Source organism: Pteropus medius, unplaced genomic scaffold (assembly GCF_902729225.1).
Source record: "Pteropus medius unplaced genomic scaffold, Ma_sr-lr_union100, whole genome shotgun sequence".
NCBI lineage: Eukaryota > Metazoa > Chordata > Mammalia > Chiroptera > Pteropodidae > Pteropus > Pteropus medius.
In genome coordinates, this window is record NW_024353907.1 from 1,293,442 (window position 1) to 1,300,333 (window position 6,892).

Consider the following 6,892-nt stretch of genomic DNA (forward strand, 5'->3'; position numbering starts at 1 on the left):
AAGCAGAACACACACCCATTAATGCCCAGGCAAAGAAATAGTCCCTGAAAAACCATAAACAAACAAGGTTACAAGGCAGCTCAGAAAGAAAGAGAAAAATTTCCAGAAAATAAACTCAAAGACATGGAAATATACAATTTAAATGACAGAGAGTTCAGGATTTCACTTCTGGAAAGAAAATGATGAGTTGCAAAGTAACTCAGGTCAATAATTTCAAGAAATGAGAAAAAAAAATGACCAGCAGAATGAATTTTTTAGCAAGGAGATTGAAACCCTAAAAAACAAACAAACAAACAAACAAAAATAATAGACCTTCTGGAGATGAAGAACACACTAAAAGAGAAGAAGAATGAAATGCCAAACTTAGGAAATAGACCTGACCTAATAGAGGAAAGGATCTGTGATATCAAAGACAGAAATCTAGAAATAATTGAGAAGAAGAAAGAAAAAAGAGAGACTAAAGAATGAGAAATAATAAAAGAAATACAAGGACTAGCTGATACTATCAGGAAAGGCAATATGTGAATAATGACTATTCCAAAGGAAGAAAAGGAGAAGGGATCACAGAGCATATTCTGACAAATAGTTGATGAGAACTTCTCGAGTCTAAGGAATGTGCTAAAGCTTTGAATCCAAGAAGCTAACAGAATACTCGATTATCTTAACCCAAAAAAAACCTTCTCCAAGACATATTATATTGAAATTATTGAAAATTAATGACAAAGGAGGTTTGGAGAAACATGGTGGAATGAGAGACATCCCCAGATCTCTCTCCATGAAAAAACAATAAGCTGAAAATCTAAAACTCAAGGAAAAAACATCCATACTGCACACCAGCATGTCTGAGCCTAGGATCTGCTCATAGAGCTATCACAGGTCAGAAAACTGGGTGTCGGGCAGTGGACTGGGAGAAACAAACAAGCTGCCCCTCACAGCCTTGGCATCTCCATGTAGGAGGGAAGGGAGGGGAGAAGTTGCAGTGAGTTGCCTGAACAGCCCTGTCTGGGAGAGCTGTGAGCTCCACATTGCCGGTGAAAGGGCCCAGTCATCAGGGCAGTGATCAGAGAAGCAGGATGGCAGAGAAACAACAGTTGATTTTTACCAGTCATGGTTGCAAAACTTAAGATGAATCTCAGCCCCCAATCCCAAAACCAGAGGGCACCTCCCCCCATATCCTCCAAGACCAAACACAGCAGAGCCCTATGGGAATCTGAGCAAATGCTACTGAAACTGTTGCTGATACTGACAGGGACTGAAACTGAGGGTAGTGAGCATGATTAAATATCCAAAAGAAATTAAAAAGGCATTATTAAGGCTTTATTTAAAGCAGGGATCCAAGAGGCTTAGATACCACTTACTGGAAAACAAAAGAAAATGGCCTTCTTTGCAGCAGGCTAAAGAGAGACCTTTATATAATAAATTATTCTGGAAAAAAAGAAGAATACATTTCCATGGAGTATTTCCCAGGCAGAGAAATAGTCCATTAAACACCATGAACAACCAAGGTGACAAGGCATCTGAAAAAGAAAGATAAAAATCTCCAGAAAATAAGCTTACAGACATAGAAATATGCAACTTAAATGACAGGAATTCAGGATGGTACTTCCGAAAAAACTTAAAACGAATCATATCAACAATTTCAAGAATTGAAAAAACAATTAGATGAGCAGAGTAAGGAGATTGAAACCCACAAGAACAGAATAGATCTTCTGGAGATGAAGAACACACTGAAAGAGGTGAAAAATGAAACAGCAAGCTGAGAAATAGAGTTAATCAAATGGAGAAAAGGATCAGTGATATCGAAGACAGAAATCTAGAAATAAATCAGAAGAAAGAAGAGAGAAACTGAAGAATAAAAAATAATGAAAGAAATACAAGAACTAGCTGATATAGTCAGGAGAGGAAACATAAGAATAAATGGGCATTATTGAAAGCAAGGAAAAGGAACAGGACTAAAAAGCATTTTCAAAGAGTTGATGAGAATTTCCCAAATCTAAGGAATAAACTGGAGCTTGGAAATCAAGAAGTCAACAAAACTCCTAATTATCTCAATCCAAAAAGGCCACATTGTATTAAAATTATCAAAAATCAATGACAAAGATGGAATTCTTATTGCAGCCAAGGAGAAGAAAACTGTAGCTTATGAAAGAAAACCCATTAGGTTATCATTGGAATTCTCAGCACATAACTTGCAAACCGGAAAGGAGTGGAATGAAATATTCAAAATATTAAGTGAAAGGAACTACCAGCCTAGAATAATATATCCAGCTAAGCTCTTCTTTAGATATGAAGGAGAAATTAAGACTTTTCAAACATACAAAAATTGAGGGATTTCTCCACTATGAGGCCTGCACTACAAGAAATACTGAAAAGGGACAGCTCACTTCAAACAAAATGATGAAGAAAAACATAATTAGGAGTAAAGTGACCATCAGGCAAGTAGAAGCAGAGGAGAGCAACCCTTACTAAGAACAGGACATTATAAGATTAAATAATAAGAAGAAAAATGCTATAGCAAGATAGTAATAAATGTTCAGCATAGATAGGGACAAATTGAGACAACAATGACTGAAAAAGGGAGGATTCAAAGATCCAAACTCAAAAGGGAAATGGAGATAAGGCACGCACAGAAGAAAGGTGACAACCATATATATATAAGTATCCTTTATGTATTCGTAATTGTAACCACACGACAAAGATTCAGAACTGAAGTATATAATATAAAACGAGAAGAACCAGAGGGAAAATCCACAAAAGCCCACCAAAATAAAGAAAACATAAACACAAGACAAGTAAGCAATGGAAACACCAAGCTACCAGACGCAAAAGATAAAATGATTATAGGAAAACCTCATATTTCAATAATCACCATAAATGTAAATGGACTGAACTCACAAATGAAAAGGCGCAGAGTTGCAGAATGGGTTTAAAACCCCAACCTAACCATATGCTGCATCAAGGAGACACATCTCAGCTCCAAAGACAAATATAGACTCAAAGTGAAAGGGTGGAAAATGATATTTCAAGCAATTGACATTCATAAAAAGAGGGAGTAGTGGTGCTAATGTCACAAGAAATGGACTTCAAAATAAAAAAAAATGGTAAAGAAAGATATTGAGGGACACTTCATAATGAAAAAGGAAATCATGCACCAAGAACACATAACACTTATTAATGTTTATGCTCCCAAACAGGGAGTGCTGAAATATGTAAAGCAATTATTAAAATAGCAAAAGAGAGAAATAGACCAAAACACTATCATAGTTGAGGACTTAAATATTCCACTGTTGAATATGGACAGATCATCTAAACAGAAAATCAATAAGGAAATAACATCCTTAAATGGCATATTAGACCAACTAGATATAATTAACATTTACAGAGCCTTCCATCCCAAAACAGCTGCTTATACATTCTTCTCTAGTGCACATGGAACATTCTCAAGGATCGACCATATACTGGGACACAGAGATAACCTCAACAAATATAAGAGAGTTGAAATCATATCAACTATATTCTCTGATTATAATGCTTTGAAAATAGAGATCAACTGCAAAAAAATAGCAGGAAGAACAACAAATACATGGAGATTAAACAACATGCTACTGAAGAATCACTTGGTCAGAGGAGATATAAAAAGAGAGCTCAAGAGATACTAGAAATGAATGATAATGATAGTACGACATATCAAAATTTCTGAAACATGGCAAAAGCGGTCATAAGAGGAAAGTTCAAATCATAAGAGGAAAGTTCTGTCTCCAAAAACTAGAAATAGCCCAATTAAACAACCTAAAGCTTCATCTTAAAAAAACTAGAAAAGGAAGAACAAATGAAGCTTAAAGTCAGCAGAAGGAAAGAAATAATCAAAATTAGAACAGAAGTAATGAAATTGAAAAGAAAAAAAAACAAATGCAAAAAAGAGCTGGTTCTTTGAGAATGGAAATAAAATTGACAAACTGCTGGCTAGACTCACTAAAGAAAAAAGAGAAAGGAGAGAAATAAACAAAATCAAGAGTGAAAGAGGGGAAATTATGATTGACATCACAGAAATAAAAAAGAACATAGAAGAATACTATGAAAAAGTATATAACACCAAATTTAATAACCTAGAAGAAATGGAACAGTACTTAGAAAAATACAATCTTCCTAGATTGAATCAAGAATAACTGGAATATCTAAATAGACCGATCTGCAATATGGAAATTGACACAATCATCAAAAACCTACCAAAAAGTAAAAGTCCGGGACCAGATGGCTGCACCAGTGAATTCTACCAAACATTCAAAGAAGATTTAATACCTATTCTCCTGAAACTCTTCCAAAAAATCAAAAAGAAGGCGATACTTCCCAATTCATTTTATGAGGTCAATATTACTCTGATACCAAAACCTGGTAACGATAACACAAAAAAAGAATACTACAGACCAATATCTCTCATGAACACAGATGCAAAAATCCTAAATAAGATACTAGTGAGCCGAATACAGCAACATATTAAAAGGATTATACACCACCATAATGTGGACTTCATTCCAGAGGCACAGGGATGGTTCAACATATGTAAATTGATTGATGTAATACACCACATAAACAAATTAAAAAATAAGAATCATATGATCATATCAATAGATGCAGAAAAAGCCTTTGACAAGATACAGCATCCATTTATGATCAAAACACTTAACAAAATTGGTGTAGAAGGAAAGTATCTTAACATAATAAAGGCCACCTATGAGAAACTCTCAGCTAACATTATACTTAATGATGAAAAACTAAAAGCCTTCCCTCTAAGATCAGGAACAAGGTAAGGCTGTCCACTATTGCCACTCTTATTCAATGTAACATTGGAGGTCCTAGTGAGTGCAATCAAATGAGATAGATATAACAAGCATCCAAATGGGAAATGAAAAAGTCAAACTCACTATTTGCAGATGACATGATTCTTTATATAGAAAACCCTAAGGACTTCATGAGAACACTTCTAAAAACAATAAGCAAATACACTAGTTTCTGGATACAAAATCAACGTTCAAATATCCATAAGGTTCCTATGCTCTAATAATGAAGTGTCAGAAAAAGCTGTGGAAAAAATAATTCCCTTTGCAATTGCAACAAAAAGAATAAAATTCCTAAGAATAAATTTAATGTAACATGTGAAGGACCTATATAATGAAAACTACAAGACCCTATTAAAAGAATCGAAGAAGATACAAAGAAATGGAAAGATATTCCATGTTCTTGGATTGGAAGAATCAACATAGTTAAAATGACTATATTACCGAAAGCATTATACAGATTTAATGCAACCCTCATCAACATCCCATTGGCATTTTTTAAAAAAATAAAACAAAAAATCATCAGATTTGTATGGAAACACAAAAGACCCTGAATTGCCAAAGCCATTCTGAGAAAAAAGAACGAGGCTGGAGGCATCACTCTGCTCCACTTCAAATTACACTACAAAACAACAGTAATCAAAATGGCATGGTGGAGGAGAACAAAATGGCATAGATAATAGAGGCTCTGTTCCTCCCTCTGGCAACCAAATCAAAGTTATGACGTTAATAAGGAACAGCACTAAGGAAAAATCACCTGGAATCTAGATGAACAAGCCGTACAACTAGGAAGAAGTCCAAGAAATCACTCCGCAATGGCAGAATATAGGACGGGGCGAGGACGTGGGACTGTCTTGTCTCCAGCAGTTGTGAGACCGAGGCTGCGGCAGCGGCAGAGGAAGAAGCCTCTTTAAGTGGTGGTGTCCGTGAGCGAATTTATGTGATGACAGACCTGCTCGCTCTGAGCACCAATGCTGATTCAGCTGTGTGCAGGGGACACCAGGGACTTACAGGGAGACGTTGTTGGAGTGAGGGCCAAGGTGAGACTCTCTCTGTAAAGAAGTGCCAAGACTACTCATTGTTCCCTGTTGAGCCCTCTCCCCACCCAGTGCGTGGACACAGATCCACCATAGCTATGACATCATCCAACTGGATAACAGAGGTCGCTCGCTTTGTCCAGAGGATTCCCTGAAACCTCGCCTCTCCCAACTCATGGCTGCACCAAAGCCACATCCAGGTATAGCCTCAGCAAGTCAGGTGCTCCTTGCTGAGCAGTGCCTAGACTCACACTAGAGGCAGCTGGCCTCAGTTTCTGGTATGGCCTTTTCACGCAACTATAAGCACAGCATCTGTAGATTGCTTGCTGAATCTTAACAGGTGGCCCCAGAGGGATAGAGGCTTGGGCTAAGTTTGGCCTGCAGCTAAACCCCTCTCGGGACTATGCCACTGGACACCTACTTCACAAATCCACGCTAATAAGACCGGAGACTTAGGAGCTCTGCTTAGTACATAGAAACAGACACGGAAAGGCAGCCAAAATGAAAAGACAAAGAAGAAGAAACCATATGAGAGAAGAGAACAGAGATTCAGATATAATGGAGTCAAGTAATCTAACAGATGCAGGGTTCAAAACACTGCTTATAAAGATGCTCAATGAACTTATGGGAAGTATAGATGAATTCAGTGAGAACTTCAACAAAGAAATAAAAAACATAAAAATGGAAATGGAAATTATAAAAGAGAAGCTGTCTGAAATGAAGAACACATTATCTGAGATAAGTATATTAAATGGAATAAACAAAGGAATAACCAAAGTGAATAAAGAAGAGGATCAAATGCCCTATCTAGAGAACAAGAAAGCCAAGGACACTTGATCACAATGGCAAGAAAAAAGATGCCAACTATAAAAATAATTTCTGGAGGATATGGGACACTATTAAGTCTCCAAATATTCGCCTGATCAGTGTAACTGAAGAAAATCAAGACGTTGAACAGTTGTTGGAAAAAATAATGATGGAAAACTTCCCTATCCTGGTGAAGGAAATGGATATAAAACC